This window comes from Cyrtonyx montezumae, unplaced genomic scaffold (genome assembly GCF_038088225.1).
Source record: "Cyrtonyx montezumae isolate F1298 unplaced genomic scaffold, pur_monq_1.0 scaffold_2, whole genome shotgun sequence".
Classification (NCBI taxonomy): domain Eukaryota; kingdom Metazoa; phylum Chordata; class Aves; order Galliformes; family Odontophoridae; genus Cyrtonyx; species Cyrtonyx montezumae.
The window spans coordinates 29,854,556-29,874,687 of record NW_027071936.1 but is presented as its reverse complement, the minus strand read 5'-3'; the positions used below and the strand labels follow the sequence as shown (position 1 = coordinate 29,874,687).

Below are 20,132 nucleotides of genomic sequence, written 5' to 3'. Positions count from 1 at the left end.
GGCAGATCGTCACAGCAAAGCAGAAACAAGTTAGCTGGAGCAGGACTGTATTTCATTCCTACTGCCCAGGTGTGCATGTGTGGGCTTGGCTGCCAGCAGTGAGAATGTGATTGTATTGGACTTCATCAGATACCTGCTCAGATAATTAGACTGAATTGTTGAAGTGTTGAACAGATTGTTCAGATATATTTCAAGGAGAGGAAATAAAGGCACACTGGGGTTACTACCCGTTGCTAATGGATGTAGCAAGAAATCTTCCAGAGGATCATCGGTGGATGGCAGTATGACACCTGTTGGAGGTACCTGTTTAGTGCAGATCAGTGGGTGTCTTGGTCCTAATGCTGTTTACTGTTATCCTACTGGGAAGATTGCTGCCAGTAACTACTGCTGGGAAAAAAAAAAAAAAAGTATTTTCCTGTTAGTGGGTTTGCATTAGCATTTCATGGCTGGCATTGGTTTTTCCCAGATACGTAGAATTAAATCCACATAACCCTCTGTAAATGTAGCTTTATGGGAGAAGATGATACATTGCTGATCACTTCTGTCTGTGAGGAAATGGCTCTGTTCTGTGAGTTACGTGCCAAATTCCTGATAGTTGCAGCTGGATTTATCTGCATAGCTGGCTTCTTGTGACTCAAGCCAAGAACATCTCCCTTGCACTGTTATTGCCCACAGCTTTGTATTGAGAGATCCATTGTAGGAAATTGTAGACCTGTTGGTTTTGTGTGACAAATACAGCTCCTGTTAAGGACAATGGGTAAGTTTAGCTTCTGGTTCAGTCTCTGTGTTACCCTGGCAGAGGTGCAATGCTGCCGGGGGAGACACGGGCAAGGGAAGTACTAATGGATTAAGCCAAAGTGTTTAATGCACTGTGTAGCGTTCAAATGGCATCTGTACGCTCTCGTTTGAATCAATAGGAGGTGCTTGCAGAGTCTACTCATCCAGAGGGATTGTGCAGGGGATTTTGTAGTCACTGGAGCTGGTCCCACCCAGTTCATTCAGAAAGAGAACCAGGCCTGTTTGCTTGAGCTGTACAATCCATGCATCAAACATGTTCCCCGTAGTGTCCCTTGTCCTCTGCTCTCTGAGCACTCCCTGGGATGACAATCACTTTGACCATGCTAGAAACAAAGTGGCTATAGATAAGGACTGGGCAAATCATATGCAAGCATAGAAACTGGATATCTGTTTTATTTAGATTCCGCTGAGGGATGTCCTTTGGGGTTAGTAATGGAGATGTGCAGGCAGAGTGGTCATGGTTGACCATATGGAGAGACTCTTGATTTCTCTGAAAGAGCCTCACCTTCAGCTGTCCTCTCAAATCAAAACAAGCAAAGCATATGGGGTTTCAGCAGGGTCTCAGCCAGCCTCATCTCCCCAGAAAATCAGCCCCAGGAGATGCTGCTTCAGAAACCCATTCTTTCTCCCACACAAATTTTCTGCCTGTGTGATTACATTTATATGAAGGCTGGTATGATTAAGTAGAGAGTCACTAAAGGCCTAGTAGCATTACAAGGTTAAATGCAACAAGAACTGATTGCTGTAGAAAATGAAAAAAGTTTTATGCAGTGGGTTAGGTCTAGCTGTTCGAGGCCTGCTGACTGGTATTCACTAACCCAGTACTGCAGAGAAATGCCAGGATTTATTTCGTTGTTTTGGCTTTGTCTGTTTCCACCAAGAAAAAACATGCTAATTTCAGGATTGCAGAGAATGTGCAAGCAGCAGAATGTTGGCTGTGCTTTGTCTTCTATGCTTGGGAGCTTTTGGCAATAGGAACTGTGTCTGGTTTGGGTTCTTGAAGGGATTGCTTCCTGCTGAAAATGTGTTCCTCTCCAAACTAATTTGTTCCACATCCTTCTCTCCCCAATTTGAAATAATGATAAAAAGAACTGGCACTGGCAATCAGTCTGGTGTTCTCCGTCTGATGTAATTTGCTTCTAAACTTTTGAAATCAAGTTTGGAAGTACAGCAAGAGATCAATGTTTATGCACAAATGGGGCAGATCAGCTAATCTCAGCTGGTGACCCCAGCACACTTCCCAAGAGATGCGCTGGTTCCTGGGATGTATGGAACCAATCACTGTTGGACTCAGTGTCCTTACACTCGGTACTGATTCCCCTGTCACAACCTGCTCTCCCTTAGTGATTCCCAAGGCTCTGGTCTTTCTGTATGTATTCTGCAGGTGTTTTCTACTACTTTCATGGATCTGGGATGGTTGAAAAATGCAGCCAGCCAGGAGAGGTGGAAAGTGCACTGACCATCACCTTGACACCTCAGAGCTGCAGGAGACAAAAAGATGACCTTATTCTTTTTGTCTTCCACTTCTCTTCCTGCACCTCCTAAATATCTGGTACTGCTCCCTCCTCGGGTCTATGTCCTCTGTTCCTGACCACCATGCAATTGGTCCATCTGTTTCCAATAGTGCAAGCAGAGAGCAGTTCTGGGATTCATTGGTTAAGAAACCTTTGCATAGACTGGCCAAAGCATGGTTGTCATCATTGGGACAGCTGTAAAACAAGCACCCATGGGAGTTCTCAGCACAGATGGCAGGAAGCTATCTGTAATGTGTCTGAGAGCATTAGAAAGTGTGTCTCATGCACATGGGCTGGAGCCCAGTGAATAATTCATAACTGGCAACGGTAAGATTAAGTTAGCCATCCTTTTCATGTTAGTGGTTTTACTCAAGTTCTTACCTTTTTGAAACTGACACCTAATGACCATTTCTATACCATTTCCAGAGAGTGGTCTGCCCATGCTGCTACTACTGAAGCTGGCTTTTCTCATGACAGCATGTGACATTTTTTCTTAGAGATTTCACCATGCCGGGTGATTAAGTAATGCTATCATTCTAGACAAAGATGTGTATCTCCCTTGAGGTCTTTCATCTTATGTGCCCCATACGCAGAAGACACCATGAATTCTCGCTCATGGTTGTGTATCTTGTAATGGGCCTGTAGGGAGTAAGTGGTTGTGATTCATGGTTGCCTGCTTGCCCATTGTATCATCATCAACACACAGTGGGAAGGCACAACACTGGAAACCCTTCTGGGCTTAAAATCGGCAAATGTAATTCAGTTGTAGCCACCAAAACAGCTGAGCAGTTTTCTTTGCCTCTCATTTCCAGCATGGTCGATGCTGGACATGGACTAGAGGTGGGGGGGTCTAGGAGTGGGGCAGTTCTCTTGCTGATTCCTCACTTGCCATGGACTCTCTTTATATTTCTTCTCTGTTTCTGTGTTTCCAGATAAGCTCCTTGTCTGTTTTCTATTTGAAAAGCTGGAAATCAGCATTCAGTCCAACTCTGTGACCTGTATGGTATTTTCACGCCTTTTGGGGAAAAAGGGGAAGAAAGGTCTGGATGTGCTTGCTAACAGAGGAGGAGTTAGTGTGTCTAATGCTTCAAGAAGCCTACATGCCTGAAGCCAAAACAGAGATACAAGTTGTGTCCTGTGGTGCAGCAGTGATCTTTAAGCAAAGATGTTGGAGGACAGGACCTGGCAACCCATGCTGCTGCCTGGGAAGCAGGGCCAGGTTCTTCCTTGACCAAAAGAAAACACTAAATGCTTGGAGCAGCTAGAAAGCTGTCAGGAGCAGAGAGGTATGCTGAGAGTCATGACCCTCACTCTGACTATGCAGACTCTGACACCGCAGTTGCAAGGAGCAAAAGAGAAGAGATTTTCCCTAGCACTCAGGATGTACCAGCCTTTGAAAAGCAGCCAGGTGCAGTTTGGAAAGGAAACCTACAGCGTAAGGCTTGTTACAGTCTTAGGTCAGCAACTGTGTCTTCTTGAATCAGATAGACTGCAATTCCACACAGCCTGGCAAGAACACACCAGGAAATGAGGCAAAAAGATGACAGTACTCAGTGCACTGGGTAGCTCTGTTCTCTGAGATTGGCTTTGGGAATGGTCTGGTTCAAGACCTATAGGATTCGAGGTTTCATTCTGACAAATCTCAAGTCTCACCATCTTGTTTGGTTTGTCCTGCAGAGGGGAGCAGCTTGCAAATTTTCTTTAGAAAAAACAAAAGATTTCCAGTATATTCCATGTGACTGTCTTGCACAGGAGGCAAAACTTATTATGCATCTCTGCTTTGTAACTGGAAGTGCAAGCCTAGGGCCTGCAAAAGCTTAAATGGTTATTTCTGTAAAACTTCTTTTCCACAGCCAGGCTGCTGAGCAGAGCTTGGCTGTATATGTCAGATGTAACAGTACTCAGTCCACTGAGATGCATCATCTTCTGGGCAGTGGACACCAGTGGGTACCATAGAAAGAGTGTGAGCACAAGGTACACGAATGTTTCCATAGTGTGCTCCTAAGCCTCCAGGGAGAACTTCTTTGTACTTTATAGCCCTTAATGGATTTTTCTTCCATGGGTTTGTCTAATCATTTTATGAACTCCAAGAAAATTTTAGCAGCTGCAGGCAATTCTATATGAATTTGGTATGTCTGATAGTTCAAGCTATGCTTTAAATTCATGTTGGTCAGAGAGGAGCTATTAGCGGCATAAATAGAGGGTTTAAGACTTTCAATTACACATCCATTTGGAAAGCACTGTCATTTAGAGATGATGCACTAGCTTCCATTGTATTAACACAGGTGTCAAGAACTCATTGTTTTACTTAAATGATGTACTCTTGAAAGCAAAGCATCGTCTTACAAACCACTATGAACTGATAGAGGGATATTTTAGTAAATGGAAGTATACTGGTACTGCCTTGGAGACCACCTTCTTCCTTGTGGGGGCTTCTGTGCTGGAAAACAGATGTTCAGGCTTTATTCTCTGAGAGGAAGACCTTCCATCCTTTCATGCAGCAGTTAAGCCCACAGAGTTCTCAGCCCAGGCCTTGCTGCATCTCTCGAAACTGATGGGATTTTTCCCTCTGATTGCAATGGGAAAAAATGCCCACTGTGGCACAGAAGTCTGGGTGTGCTTGAGAAGTCCACCTTCAACTTTTATGCTGTCTGGCGTCTTTATCTCCAGCTGAATCTGAAGCCCACTGGAGAGCTTTGCTGTTTTGCCATGTATCAAGGTTGCAGCAAGTGTTCAAGCAAGGAGAATAATTTTATTTGTGGAATCCTGTCTGTATGCATCCATCAACTAAAGGACTATTTTATGTAGGTAGAAACCTAACAAGAAATGTACACATAACACCAGCAGAAGCATGTATGTGGGTAAACAGAGGGAAGTCAGTGGCAGTTCTGTAACAACCAAGCTCTCCTTCATTGAATTTACTTTATTTTTGAAGCATGGCTGCATGTAGTTACAGCAGTTCTAGGTAGTTAGAGCAAAGTAAGGCCTGAAATCCAGTGATGCACAAGAGGCTTCTGGGTTGATTTTTGTGGTTTTTATTTTTAATGTCTGCATTCATTTTGAATGCAAAATCTTTTTCAGTCACCATCCTATTCCAGAGTTGCAAGTTCACCCCAGCCCAGATGGCTGGGTGTCTGCTACCATATGAATTATGGATCAATTGAATATTTTATAGTTTTATGTGTAACTCCCCAGGTGGTAATTGCCACTTTCTCATAGTTTGGTATACGCATTTTTATTGTACTTAGAATATCAGAAATACATACTTGAACATTTAAGGAATTAATAGAAATTTTAAAACAACAACAAAACTAAACTAAATTCTGAGACATTTCAAGGGTCATTTTTATTTTTACAGCATATAAAACAACCCCATTGATATATTAGGACATTAGAAGAGGAAATGAAAATATTTTCCTCCATCTGCAGACATTTCAATTTTGACACTGAATTAAAATTTCTTACTTACAGCTGAAAGTAAAAATAGTAAGCAATAGTTGTCCATCCTCTCCCTAAAAGAAAGGGAGAGAAATGTACTTAAGTTCTCAGCCCTCAGATTTGACACTGCTGATGAGCTTGATCCAGTGTCACTTACTGCATGTTGTGTAGTACGTTTTTCGTTCATCTTGCTGAATATCTTTATAGGAAAGCAGTTGGGATTTCCTTCAAAGCATGCCACTTGTGAGACAGTCACATGAGCTACAAAAACAAATGCCTGCTTACACTTGAGGAAATTTCATCAGTGGGATGCACCCAAGTAGTGCCACGCAGCTGGGTATAAGGGAAGGAGAGCTACCCAGAATACCCAGCTGGAGGTTCTGCAGCCAGCAGGGCTTACGCCATTTCCCACCTAACACTCCAGAGCCACCACCAGCCTTAGACCTGGGCTGCCATAGCAGAGACCAGTCTGTATTGTTAGCAGCATATCAGGTGCAAATACTGGGATTTTTGAAAGAGCACAGAGGAGCCTGTGCTGAAATTAGATATTCTTTTCCCACACTAAAAGCTGGGCATGAAAGCTTCACAAGGTCAGAGCTGTACGAAGCTCGTGTTTTCACAGAGCACCCTTGATGTTATATTGCATGAGTGATAAAGCTGTTTTAAAATTTTATTTCCCATTTTGCTGGCACACTTTTAAAGAATTGCCAAGTAATCTTATATTAATCTAATTCTAATCACCTTAAAACGCAGTCTTTGGGGCCAAGGAGTTCTTTGTGTTGCGCTGAGCACAGTACTTGGCAGAGAGCAAAAGTAAAGCATCCAAAATGATTTTGCTACCCAGATGACATCGATGTATAGATTTTTTTGAATGCGGCTTCTGAATTTTACTGCTAATAAAATCCTATTCAGCTCTTCAGTCTCCATCTGCAAGCTGGTAATTCCTTTGTGTGATACGCTAATTCTCTGATTTTAGCATTAGTAGTAATTTCACATTTTTAGCAGCCAGCATAGATGACATTTCTGAAAGTGCTCTTATGATACCAAGACTCAAAAATAGACCAAAAAAGACTGTAAAAATATTTTCAGAGCTGCTAGATAAATAGCAGGGGACTAGTAGGCATTTAATAGATGTCCCATTTGCTTTCTGGCTGCAGCTTCTTTAACATACCGAGTTAGCTCTTATAGTAATCTTCCTCAGAAGTTAAACATGACAGTGCAGGAGTCAGAGTAGTTGGAATCATTTGAGTTTCAGTCATTATGCACCGAGCGAGCTGTGGTGCAGGAATTCTACTCAGGGTATAGCAACTGCACAGTGCATTTCTTCTTTCCTGTGAAACTATAGCGCTTATAAGAACGTGAATGAATGTAAAGCTGTAAGAAAACAAACAGCAGCATGCTAGTGGGTCCTGTGCCCAAAGAGGGCTTCCAGTCCTGCAGCATGTCTTATCAAGGTGGGTCACTGGCCCCATTGGTTTTCTGCTTCCTTTCTCTTCCCTTGTGCCTGACCTCTCTTTAATATGCAGATTGTAATTTATGTATTTATTTGTTCATGTGACCGGATTTTTCCTCTTGGTTGCTTCCTCTTATTGCTGATTCATCTGGTGTCTGCACCCCCCGAGGAGGCTGGCTTATGCATCTTAGGAAAGATCTCATTGTATACAACCTGAGCTCCAGCTCGCAACATGCAAGAATTAGATTCCTGCACAGGATTTTATAGCATTGCATAGGTTGAAATGCTTTCCTCTCCTGAATTGCTTGTTATTGGAGAAGTGTGATTCAGCAAGGCCAGTAAGATTTTTCCAGATCTTCTTTTGTGAATGTTAGTACAATTCACTTCAAAAGCTAACTGCCCCTTGCTTATTGCTGGAAAGACATCTGAAATGCTTCTTCTGGCTCTCAAATTTCTTGCAAAGGGTTAATCTAATAGCAGAGCCTAGGCTGGTTCTGTTTTATCCCGACCTGCACTCTTTCCTCTCCTCCTTTGAGGCTGCAGAGCTCTGTCGGGAGAGCTGAGAACAGTATCAAGGTGACAGGCATCTGAACAATAAACCGTATTTCCCTGAGTGCAGCTGGGCCAAAGTTCAGATACATGCAAATACTGCAAAAAAGCTCAGGGTTTGAAGGCTTTAATTAAAGCACGCTTCAGATGTACTCATTTGCTGGCATGGTGGAATGCTTTCTGCATCTCCTGATCCTGGAGGAATAGTCCTGATCAAAGCAAGTAACTAATGGGATTTCTGGTTAGATCAGTACAATAGAAATCACCAGAAGGAAAGCAGCATTATTTATTTACTTGCCTTCTTCTTCAGGATTGATAATTTTATAAAAATAGGGTCTGATCAAAAGGCTCTGTCCAAACTGCTGCAGAGCACCCAGTGCTGCAGTGGCATTGGCCCAGGCCTGCAGTAAGCAGCACCAGGCGAGGGATTTTTGTGCTGCAATGCAGCAAGCCAGACCAATGTGCTTCTCTGTGAGAGGTACAGAGCATGCTGGCCGCATCCAGTGAGTGCTTAAACAAGCCTTTGGGAGAGAGCTGCCTCACGACAGTAGATGGGAAGAAAAACACAAAATGTTAAGCATCTGACAAGGTCTACCCTGTGTGTTTGTGATCTGAGGGTGGGTCAGGTGGTTGGAAAAGGCCCTCTGCTCAAGATCTCAGCTCATTCCTGGCCATATTTCCAAAAGCAAACCTTCAAGCTCATTGAGTTCAAAGGCATCCCAGGAATGGCAGCCACAGGGTGGACAAGTCGTAGGGTAGAAGCAGTGCTGGACCTCTGTGTCAGCCATCCTGGGGGCAGCCAGTGGCTCTGCGCTCCTCTGCTGCCTGCTCTGCCTGCGCATCCAAAGCCAGGCAGCTTCAGTGTGAGCCACAGGGCTACGAACCAAGCAGGCTGTGTTTTAATTTCTGTACAGTGCTGAGCACTGCAGGGTGTTAAGCAGAGAGAGTCAAAGGTGCCTCAGAAGCAACCTGGCAGAATTAGGTGGAAAATGCCAGAACCTGCTCACTGCTTTCCATAGAAATTGCCCACCATGCTTCTTCACCCTACTGTAATAAAGCTTGTTTTTATTGTACTTTGTTTCTGCTAGCTTTGTTTGACATGCAGTTACCTAAGTCCTTGTGACAGTACCCTTAGGAAAAAAAAAAACAAAAAACTTTGGGATGATGTCTCCTCTTAAACTAGCAATAGCAGCTGAGGCAAGATGTGCTACTTTGCTTTGTGGCCCTAAATGAGATGAAAGGAAACAAGGTTGAATCAGATAATAGTAATAATATTTTGGTTCCCTTCTCCTTCACTTTGCAAAAGTTCATGAGACCCTGTGAGCAGGGTTATTCAAAGCTTCTTCCCAACTTTTCTGCAGTGGAGAAAACTGAGGAGAGAAACCATTGGTCAGCCAAGTAGATTATTAATTGCAATATTCCCTGAATTGTCTTTCATACAGTTGTGCATTAGTGCAGCTTGTTACCAAGGGCAGGTCTCTGTGACTGTTGTCTTGTCACCCCCAGGATTCTACCTTTCTTGCAGTGGGTTCCTGCCTTGAGTCATTAAAGCACGCAGCTCCGTGGTTCTGCCTCGTTCAAGCAAGGGGTAGCACTAGGCATGAAATCACTCAATGACTTTGCCAGAGGCTTACAGTATGAGCCTCTAAATGCCTTGCCATGCAAGGGCGATTTCCACAGAGAGGTGCTCTCACCCAGTTCAGTAAGCTGGAAGGCCATTGCTGCAGAAATTAGCGGGTTATTTAATTTACTGTATATCTCTTGGTACCAGGTGTGACTCAGTCACCACAAGGAGGTTTAGAGGAGCTGAAGAATGACTGGGCAGGATGCACATGAGGGCACAGACCCATCTTCACCTATTGCAAAATTGCATGCAACAACTAGCAAAGCTGGATGTGCGTGAAGGACAAAATGCCCTGTGCTCTCTGTGGAGGTGATGCACTAAACCCACTGCTGTGAGTGAGGCTTCAAGGGGAACTTCTGCTGGTCAGATAGCACCTGGAACCCTACAAAGCTATGTTCAGCCTCTTCAGAGCACCTTTACAGAACAAAAGAAAAGAAGTTCTGAGAAGTAAAGTAGTTGATAAGTATTTACTGTGCTCAAATAATGACTGTGCATCTATAGCAGCCTCTCACTGTTCCTGTAGCCTCCAATAGTAGTGATCGACTGATGACTGCTATTTTAAATTCTGCTGGTGCAGTTTCTATTTCTTCATTTGGGACAAAATATGGAAGGAAAATACATGGTCATTATGCAAATGAGTGCAGTAAATAAATTCCAGTTGGCTCAGCTTTCTTGTATCCAGACCTGATCCACACAACACATGCCATTTCTAGCAAAGGCCAGGGGAGGTTTAACACAGCAGGTCTGGCCCAGTGACAGATTTGTAGTGGCAGATTCAGATACATTTTGGGGGGATGTCTGTCTGTGCTATGTGCTCATTATGTGCGGGAAGGGATGTCTCTTGTCAGTACATTGCTCTTGTGGTTTTCATTTCCTGCTCCTTGTGCATCACCTCTCATCAGGGAGGTTCTTCAGGCATCATTTTTGCTGATGGACAAACAGAGGCGTGGTGTGACAAGAGCACACACAGGCTGGAAACCTGCTGGAGCCCTGAGCTGCAGTGAAGATGCTTCCTAACCAATTGGCTAAACAGAGCAGATAAGGAATGCCAGTTGTGCTTGAGTGGAGGTGAGCCAAAGAATAGCTCAACTGAAAATGGGCTCAGTGGTTTTTGTCTGCTTTGGTAGAAGCTTGGTTTGCCTTTGCAAAAGGATACACAAAATACCAGTATTTTCATCTGGAGTGTTTAGGGAGCTAATGGTGCTGAAGAGCTTGGAGGGAAGAGTGTGGCACAGGGTCCATTTGCTCCCAAATATTTACCACAGTACTGACAGTTTCCTTTTTTTTCCTCCTTGGAGACAACCAGGAAAGACAATCTTTGATTCAAGCCCAGCTGCCCTTCCTAGCTGAGTGCAAGGTATTGACTGGAATACGTTTGGATGGTGAACTGTGCTTTGTTTGCTAAAAACAGTGCCATTAATAATAGGTCTGTTCACTGAGAGTGCTTGCAAATTCCTCTACTGTTGCAATTCAGTGTAACTAAAATCCTGATCCGTTTGACTTTCTATCCAGGGGGAGAGCAATTGCTACTCTTCAGTAAATAGGTTCGGTTTTATTTGGCCTTTGGCAGTAATAGTATTTAGAGTATCTTGGCAACTATTCACTGATGAGGGTCCAAAAAAAGCACTTAACAAAATCAAGTGATAGCGGTAATGAAGTGCTAAAGACACTGACACTTTGTTTATCCTCTTGAGAGCTGAGGGAAGATTTCAGCGGCTCCTCCTGTTTTCTCTGCCTTACTTTAACTTTTGAACCCGGCTTCTGGGACGGTTTCTGCCAGTGGCTGGAGATGAGGCTGCCTCCCGCATCGCACACAGGGCTGTTGGGTTGTCCTTCACTGGGATGCTGCAGTCAGGGGGGCTCACGCAGTTGTTGTTCCCTGGCCCTATATTTGCAGTCAGGCTTGTGCTTAGCCGATGGTTTAACAGGAGAATATCCAAATATCTGAACTGTGGGGCTGTAGCATCTGCTCATGTCTGCAGTTACAGCTGCTCTGCCTCTTACGAGTAGAGCTGTACTCATAGGGATGGGATGCACAGTGACTCCTAAAACATCAACTCTATAAGGTCGGTTGCACAGTTGTCACCTCTCTCCTTCTGTGAGGAGGGAAGAGATTTGGGGCTGGAGCAGTGCTCAGGCTACACGCAGCAGCTGCCTTTCCCGTTTGCCAGGTGGGTGCTTGAAAACCCCAGAGATGCCTCAAGTCAGACGTTTTTATAGCAGCCATTTGGCCCAGTTGGGAGTGTTTTCCTCTCTGAGAGAAGCAGCGGCTATTTTTCACAGACCAAATGAAGCCACCTGTTCGGTTAACTGGGCTTCATTCAGTCCCTGGGCAGCCCTTCACAACCTTTAGGACCCAAAGGAGTCTTTGAAGTACCATTGAATTTCATTGTTAATGTCTCAGTCATTTACCCTGAATAGAAGAGGATATTTTTTCACTGCAGGCATGAATAAACTCTCTAGATTGCAGGAAATAATCCCCCTTAGAGGAGAGTTAAAAGCACCTTCTTTTAATATAAGATGTGAGGAGGCAAGAAAAGGGAAGCCTCGTGCCAAGCTCTGCCTAGGACCGCATCAGCTTTTTGTACAAACGTTGGATATTATTCAGTGATTAGAAACCGAATAAATCAGATGAAAGGAAGAAGCCGGTGACAGGGTGATACATGTGTTGGAGAAGGGGAGGGAGTGGCAAAGGAAAAGCATAATGTGGGTGACTTTAATTATGTGGAAGGTGGGAAGATTGGCTTCCAAATCCCGAATGGTGTGTGTGAAGATATATTAGTCTATATTCTGTGAGGGGTTGATGAGGTCTTCTGGAAGATGTTGGTAGTTACTTGGAAGAAAAAGGTGTGCTTGCTGGCAGTATTTATGAGAGCTTTAATTACATTTTGCAGACTGAGTTCCAATTAGAAGGGAAGAGGAAAAAAAAAAAGGAAAGGAAAGATGTACAGCTTAAGACCAAGGTGATAAATCTATAGCTAAGGATAATGGTAAACAAGGTAGCTGTACATCACAGCATCGCTCACACACTTCTATTTTTAGGTGTTTATTCCTCCTCCCTTCCTCCTCCCACCACAAGCAAAATACTCATAAAGGGGTCAAACGCAGGCTTCTGTTATTCATCTTCAAAGAAGCAAGGGAAAGATCATTTGCAATTGCTGCACTACAAGGCTATTACTTTTTGCCAAATCATTAACTGTGTCGTAAAACAGCACTCCAGAAAGGCAGACAGAGACAGATTGCAACATTTGTCTCTGTGCTTGCATGAACAGTGTAAAAATATTGCTATCATTAGTGCATCCTTTCACATTGTGTTTAATGCTGCAAATTCCCACACTTTGGGATTACCCTGGTTATAATCTCACCCAGTTGGCTTGTTACTTAGGTGACCATAATATCTGATTATGTATTTTAATGTCAGGAGGAAACACTGGAAGGAAATCTCTAAAAATTGCTCAACTCTTGCTTCATTCTCTTCCTATTGTAGGCAGAAAGGGATTTTACTGTTCAGTTTGCTGGAATGGTAATACCTCTGAGTTTGGGTGGCTTTGACACATCTGACTTGTGATAGCCCTCTCACGTGCCTTGAAAGTAAGCTTTTCTGTGCTTTTAATTTATGGTTGTAAGGTGTTTGCCAGTAACATGCCAACAGTTAGTGTAGGTAGGTTTATTTTATCTGGTGACATCGTGTTAGGGAAATACCTTAGATCTTGTTAAGTAAAACTCCAAACAGTTCATGCCAAGCACTGAAACCCTAGCTGGAAAACAGCAGGAATCAGCTTGTGAGATTGCTTTCACTTCAGATAACATCAGTCCTCCTACTGATTAATAAAAGCACTAAAAACTATTCTTGAGAGTGGTGAAATGGCTGTGATGAATCCCTGTCAGTACTTCCCAGTGAATGGGAATTTTTGCTCTTCTGTAATTCCACAATCGCACTCAGTTAAGCAGATCAAAGGAGAAACACCCTTTTCTTTGGTGCTGTCAAAACCATAATCCTTGTTTATTTAAAAGAAACTATGTCAGGAGTAAGGTATGATGGAGTATAATTGCAAAGTTCTTATTTGGTAATTAGTATCTTGGAGCCATCTTAATGCTATTAAGAAACAGGCATAATTGCATGTAGGAGGTGTATATTTATCAGGGGAGCTGGCACTTCAAACCATTAGGAAGCTTCTATAGCTTTGCTGTATTCTGCACAGAGATTAATCTAGTTTAGAATACTTGAGAGCCTGTCAGAGAGACACTCTTGTCATCCAAGCAGTTGTACAGTCAAGTGATATGAGAGAACTCAGAAAGGCAACAGATGCTTCCCGTAACCCTGGTACAATCATGTTGCAGACCCCTGATATTTATGCATTTCAAGAAGCTTCACCATTGCTGGCTGCAGTATGCAGCACTGTGTGTCTTATACACACAAAAAGTGAGGGATAGGAGGAAATAAGTTCATTTCAGTGTGAGTTGTGTCATGCAGGTATTTCTGTGTGCCAGCATCAAAGGAGAGAGACACTTGGGCTCTGGGGAACAACCTAGAAGAGATATGCCTAGGAAATAATTCCAGGCATAGGACTTTGCTGCATCCAGTGAGAAAAATTGTTTAGTAAGAGTATAAGAATGTTATCTTGTCAGGCCACCAACATGTAGTTAGAAGCAGCTTGTTACGGAAATAGGACTGGAAATCAAGGCTAGGAATTAGAAACAACTTGCCAGGAAGGGAGGCTTTTCAATAAAAGATCATCATTAGAAGCTCAGCAGCAGTGTGGGCTTTTTAATTAAATGTGTTTGGGAAGGAATGGACAAGGAGAGTCTCGAGGGAAAAATTTTTTCGGCCACAGGCCTACAGCTACCACCAGGGAGGAGGCTGAACACGCTAACTGTGAACATCACCATATTCTACAAAAAACATGAATGCCCTTCACACAAGTTTTACAAGGGGTGAGTAGGAAAGTGAAGGGATTTGCCTGAGATCACGCAGCAGTACTGGCAAGAGACCAAAAGCCGACAGTCTGGTGGCAGTGTATTTCACTGGAGTCAGGGTTATGCCATGAGTGTAACATAGTTCCTTTGTGTCCTCTTCTTCCCCCCTTGTTTCTTGTCTGCTTTTTAGTTCTCAGCACATGAACACAGTTAGCTGAGTCCTGCTTGACAAAGGCTGCTGAGTGATTCAAGGCCATACAAGTGATCACTTCCAAAACAGAATGATAGTTTTTTCCTGTGTTAATCTGTAGCTGGCCATAGGTTCAGGCAGCTTTCTGGGGCTGTTTCATTCATTGCTTTGGCTAGTTCAGTGTCCAGTGGATTATATTAGATTACATTTCCCCATTCTTTGACGGATCAATTTCAAGTCTTAGCTGCACAGAAGCTACTTCTGAAGGAGCTGATGAGAGTAACTTTTATGTAGAGGAATTGCAAGGTTTGACCTGATGACTTGGGTAGATTTTAATCTTCCTACTTATTCTTCTGAATATGTGTGCAGCCACAGCTTGCATTTTTGTTTGGGGTCGTCCTTGGAATTTTGACTCTATAGCCTTTTTTTGGTTTTCCTTCCTCCAGGGCGCTGAGAACGCAAGATCTTCAGTGCATTAAAGTATAATAATTTTGATATTCATTCTTTTAACAATGTAATGTCTTGCTGACCTTTGCCACAATTTTCTGAGAATCCTTTCACCAAGTCATTTAGTATGTAGACATAGTATATGATATGATGTGCCCTACTGAGGAAAAGATGAAGTGTAGAGGATCAGGTTTATTATTGGGACAGTGAGTGAGATATTTTTGGGTTCCTAGAGCTTATCATAGTGACCGCCCTGGTTCTTGCCAGTAAAGAGATGATCTTAAGAATTAGATCACTGAGATAATAATATACTGCTGTGTTAGACAAGATTTATGAGCAGAAGTGGATACAGGCATTTAATGGCCCTTTTAAATGTCACATCCAGGCTTTAAAGGCTATACTCCGAATAAACAAAATAAGACAGCAGCCATCTCCAGCAGCTTCAAAATGAAAGCAGCACCCAAATGATGCAGGTAGGAACTTCCAGTCCATATTTATGCAGCAGATGCAGTCCTTTAGTGGCCAGTAAAAACCATGTAAGGGTGATAGCAATATCTTTCTTGAGAAGGGAAAATTTGCCTACAAGATCAGAATGCCTTTCATATTTAGCAGGAGAAAGAGGTAAGCAATATGAACCTCTTATCAGAGCAGTACACAAGCAGTTTGGCAGCCATTAATGGCTTGAATAATTTTGGTTGGTGTACAATAAATAAAATTATTACGTACCATATGAGGTAATACATGTCCTTGCAAACAGTTGTTTGGCAGCTGTATGACTGGATTTTATTTTTTCTGGCTACGTAACATTTTAAATGAATGATAACACTGAAAAAAAGTAAATTTCTAGTTTTATGTAATAGATTAGTCACTAGTAGAAGAAGGCCCATGAGAGGGTTGTCCATGCAGCCTAAGCAGACACTGGTATTAGGTATTGTTATGGTTTTATGATTTCTGTTGTATTATTGATATTCCACATCATTTTTTATTTATTTTTTTGTAATTAACAACATAGGGCAAGATGGACAATACTCACAGTCTGGTGATGTCTGATAATATACCCCCAGGAATTAATTCTTATTGATTGCAAGGAAGATGAAAACTCTGATGTTTTGTGGAAAGGCTAAATTATTTCTTCTGGCCTTAATATTTAGAGTTGTTGATTTAAAATTGATTATCTTGCTTTACCTGCTGCCTATAAACTTTCTAATTCATGATAAATGAACATAAAACAAGTTCTGGTTGAGTTCAGTTTATCTATATGGTTTTAACTAAACTGTTTTAAATATTACTCTTTGATAAGTCTGCTTAACTATCTTTAGCTCTCTTAAGGTAAGGATACTTCTCAGTTCTAGAAGGCAGTTTAGCAACATTTGAATATTTCACTGTAATCGAATCCTGATTTAAACCCAAGCCTTTTTTATTCTTGCATTCACTGCAGAGACTTTAGTAACTTGAATGCTGTAGCCTTGCTACTGCTTGGAAGGCAGTCCTGTAAAAATGGGATCAATTACATGCATTGTTAGGATCCAGTTTTCAATACTGCTGAATTAAGAACAGATAGAGCTAGTTAATGATTGTTTTCGCTGTATAAAAGGAGGAATAAATAAAGGAGAATAGAAGCTGAATTGTGAGAGAAGGTAATCTCTGTTTTGTTTCTGCCATGGCTTAGTGTTGATCAATTATCAGAAGGCAGAGAAGTGAATGTACCCCGGAACCTACACTTTGTTATCTAATCATCCTGCTGGATGCATGTAATTGTCATTCACATTTTTAGTGCCATTTACTGTTACCTCACATTTATAAAGGGCACATTTAAGGAGAAGAAAGTAATCCTGATAGGCAGTGTCCTGCAGAACAGAATAGTGATCAAACCAGGAGGACTCAGTTAATAGCTCTTCAGACCAAGTATCTTGAGCTTTGGTCCCATGAAGATAAACTGTTGTATGAGTTTGATCTTGAGATGACAGTCCTGTGGATGACTGAAAACACTGTCTGAAGGGTCTTAATGAATTCCCACATGTACCTAAGTGGGTAGCCCCAGTAGTTTAAAAAAAAAAAAAAAAGCTGTAAAATATTTTTTTTTCCAAAAGCAGGAGCTGACAAGATCACAGACCTATGAAGGAGGAAAAGGCAAATGCCTCTGAGCAGCTGATATTTGTGCAATAAGCTCTAGCATCTACTCCTTCCTGTCACAGTCCTCATTAACATCTTCAGTGCACAATTTCAGTCAGCCAGTGAATGAGGTGTGCACTTACAGTATTAAAGTTACTCAAGGGGAAATTGTAGATGTGCAGGATAATAACAAAAAGGGAAGTGTTTTTGTATTGCAAGTACTGAAGCAGACACGTGTGCACTGATATTTCCCCAACAAGATTTATGAGAGTCTAGTCCACACTCTGAATAGGGATGATGAGAGTTGGAAGGAGTGGGATGTTTGCCTAGAGTTGTTTGAGGCCTCCTCTGGTCCAGCAGCCAAGCAGCTGTTCTGAGGGAGAAACACCCAATGACTGATCTTGTATTCTAGCAGTCATAAAGCTGAGAGGAGGTGAGTGAAAAGTATAAGGATTGCAACCTTGCCAAAAGCAGATCTACGATCCATTACAGTGGTCACTAACAAGTTGTATGCTTCAGTTCTGGAGGCAGTGGCTGTCCTTCCTCTAGCTCAGCCCTCCTGCTCAGACTGACTTTCTGGTGGAGATGGAATGTCCAGCCCACATACGGACTATGGGACAAAATGCAGGAGAGCAGCCCCATGGGGCTCTGACTGTTGGCAAATTAAATCTGAGCTAGCAGTGCAGCAGTGTGTTCTGGAACCAAAAGGGCCAACTGTACTCTGAGGTGCACCAGGCACAGCACTGCCAGCAGGCGAGGGGAGAGGCTGTCCCCTCTTGCTGTGCAGCCTCACCTTGAGCACTGGGCGCAGGTTTGGGTACCACAAAATAAGAAGGAATAGAACTATTGGAGAATGTCCCAGGAAGGGCTAAAAATTTGGTGATGGTCTAGAGTGCAAGATAAATGAGGAGAGCCTGAGGTCCCTGAGTTTGTTCAGCCCAGAGCAGAAGAGCTAAGGGGAGACTTCATGGCAGCTGCAGCTCCTCACAGGGAGCACAAAGTTAGTGCTGAGCTCTGCTCTCTGGTGACAGCAACAGGGCCTAAGGGAAGTGTTTGGGCAGTGCTCTCAGATGTAGGCTTTGGGTTCTGAGTGGTGCTGTGTGGATCCACTTGTGGGTCCCTTCCAACTTGGGAAGGGAACATTTGTCTCACCTTCATATTTTCATAATGAGTTTCTGGCAGTGCTGGATTAGAAGAGGTCATCAGAGCCTAAAGATATATTTGGGAATACAGCTTCACAAATGATTACTCTTGAGCATTAGGTTGCATGGTTCCTGCAAGCTTCTATCTAGCCATATCTACAAATAGTGAAGCCAATACTTGACATTTCATAGTTGGGAAGCGAACAGATCTAGAATGTGAATTTATGGCATATTTTTTCCCTAATGCTTCTGAGAGCAACACTGTCCAAGATGCAAGCCAAAGCAGGCATAAAATCCTTGCTGTGCTATTCCATGTGCAGATATCTTGCTTAACACTTGATCTGCTATATCCAGCAAAGCAGAGAAAATACTGCAGCAGGAGGACACCAGATCAAGCCAACTAATATAGATCACATTAAGCGTGTTGCAGGTGGAAACTTGTTTGTTGACTACAGTTCTGCTGATGCTGGAGGAAAGTTAAAGATATGTTCATTTATTTATCACATGCACAGCTACAGTGTAAAGCATTTGAAATCGGGACTGTTTAAGCTTAATTATGAGAATCCTATGTCAGGTGCTTGGACTGTTTTGCTGTTCCTGTAGCACTGCTCTGAACTGCAGGTTCTGTGGTGACAAGGCTGAGCACAGGTGTTTAGGACATAACCTGTCAGCAGAAGTGGGAAAAAATCAGAGCAGATAGTCCCTGTGCAGTCAGCAGCTGGATTTTTACATCAACAGTATTTTGATTTAAAGCTGTATGTGGAGTATTCTTGAGTGTGTCTTTAAATGCCTTTCTACGCCTTCAGAAACCAACTGGACTGTAAAAGCCTGCCGTGTTTTGTCAGAAGAGAGCTTGTATTTGTTATGTGCAGGAAGCTAATGTCTCTGCAGAGTGGGCGAGTCAAGAGCCCTGCTTTCATACACAGTTGCACCTATCCCATTCACAGCACTGATGTTCATCCTGGGCTTTGCGTTGCTTGATTGTGATCTCTGTGGTTTCACCTCAGCAAAGCAATTTACACAGCACTCATCTTTAAGCACACAACTAGTGCTTCTGCCTGGAGACAGAAGTTGGAGAGAGTTATTAAATTAAGAAAATTAAGCCTTTAACACAAATTGCTCTGTAATTTTACTTTTTGTCACTCATGTAGGGTTTTTGTTCCACGTTTGAGCTCAGCATGGTGTCGCCAAGTTGCTTGTGATTTAAATAGAAGAAGCTGGCTGCCAGGAGTAATGCTTGCAGGTATTCCTTCTTTTCTTTATTTGCCTTAGAGCAGAGCCTGCAGAACAAAGCGAAGATTGTGCTGGCAGCATCTGAATAGTTAGTTCCTGCCCCTCAAGTCAAAATAGATAAAGGAATTATCATTATCTTCATTGCACAGGTAACATCAGCAAAAGATGAAATGAGTCACCCATGGACATGCTACAAGTCTCTGGCAGTGCCAGAAAGCAGGGTATTATCTCCTCTGGTCTGATGCTTTATCACGGTGCCATCCATTTGTATGACTAGCCACTTTCAGCAATTCAGATTATTTCCTTACATCTTGTGGCACAGATGTGCAGGCTGGTAAATGACATGAGATGCATGTTTCCCAAATTTCTGCCCTTCAATATCCATATTATTTTTGTCAGTCACCTTACGATGCCCGACTGTTTGTCTGGAAGGATCTCAGGATATGCTCATCTCATCTGCTTAAAAACTTCCAAAGGTCGATGCCACAATTTCATGGGGTGGTTTTATTTGTTTGTTTGTTTTTGTGGTTTATCATTATTTTTCTCCTTGGAAACTTTCTTAAATTTAGTTCTGTGCTGTCTTGCTCCAGAGAGAGCAGTTTTGTATTTACCTGAGACTTATGTTCTCTTTCATTTCTTTTTCTTCTGGCCTGATCAGCTTTGCTTGTTTCTGCTCATAGCTCACACTTTCTCTTCTTGTGCTTTTCCTTCAGTT

At 42.6% G+C, this 20,132-nt stretch overlaps 1 protein-coding gene across 5 annotated transcripts in view; it reads left to right on the top strand.

Moving 5' to 3' along the window:
• Positions 1-20,132, top strand: part of EPHA5 (EPH receptor A5) — a 195,964-nt gene that overhangs the window by 111,694 nt on the left and 64,138 nt on the right. The window lies entirely within an intron of this gene.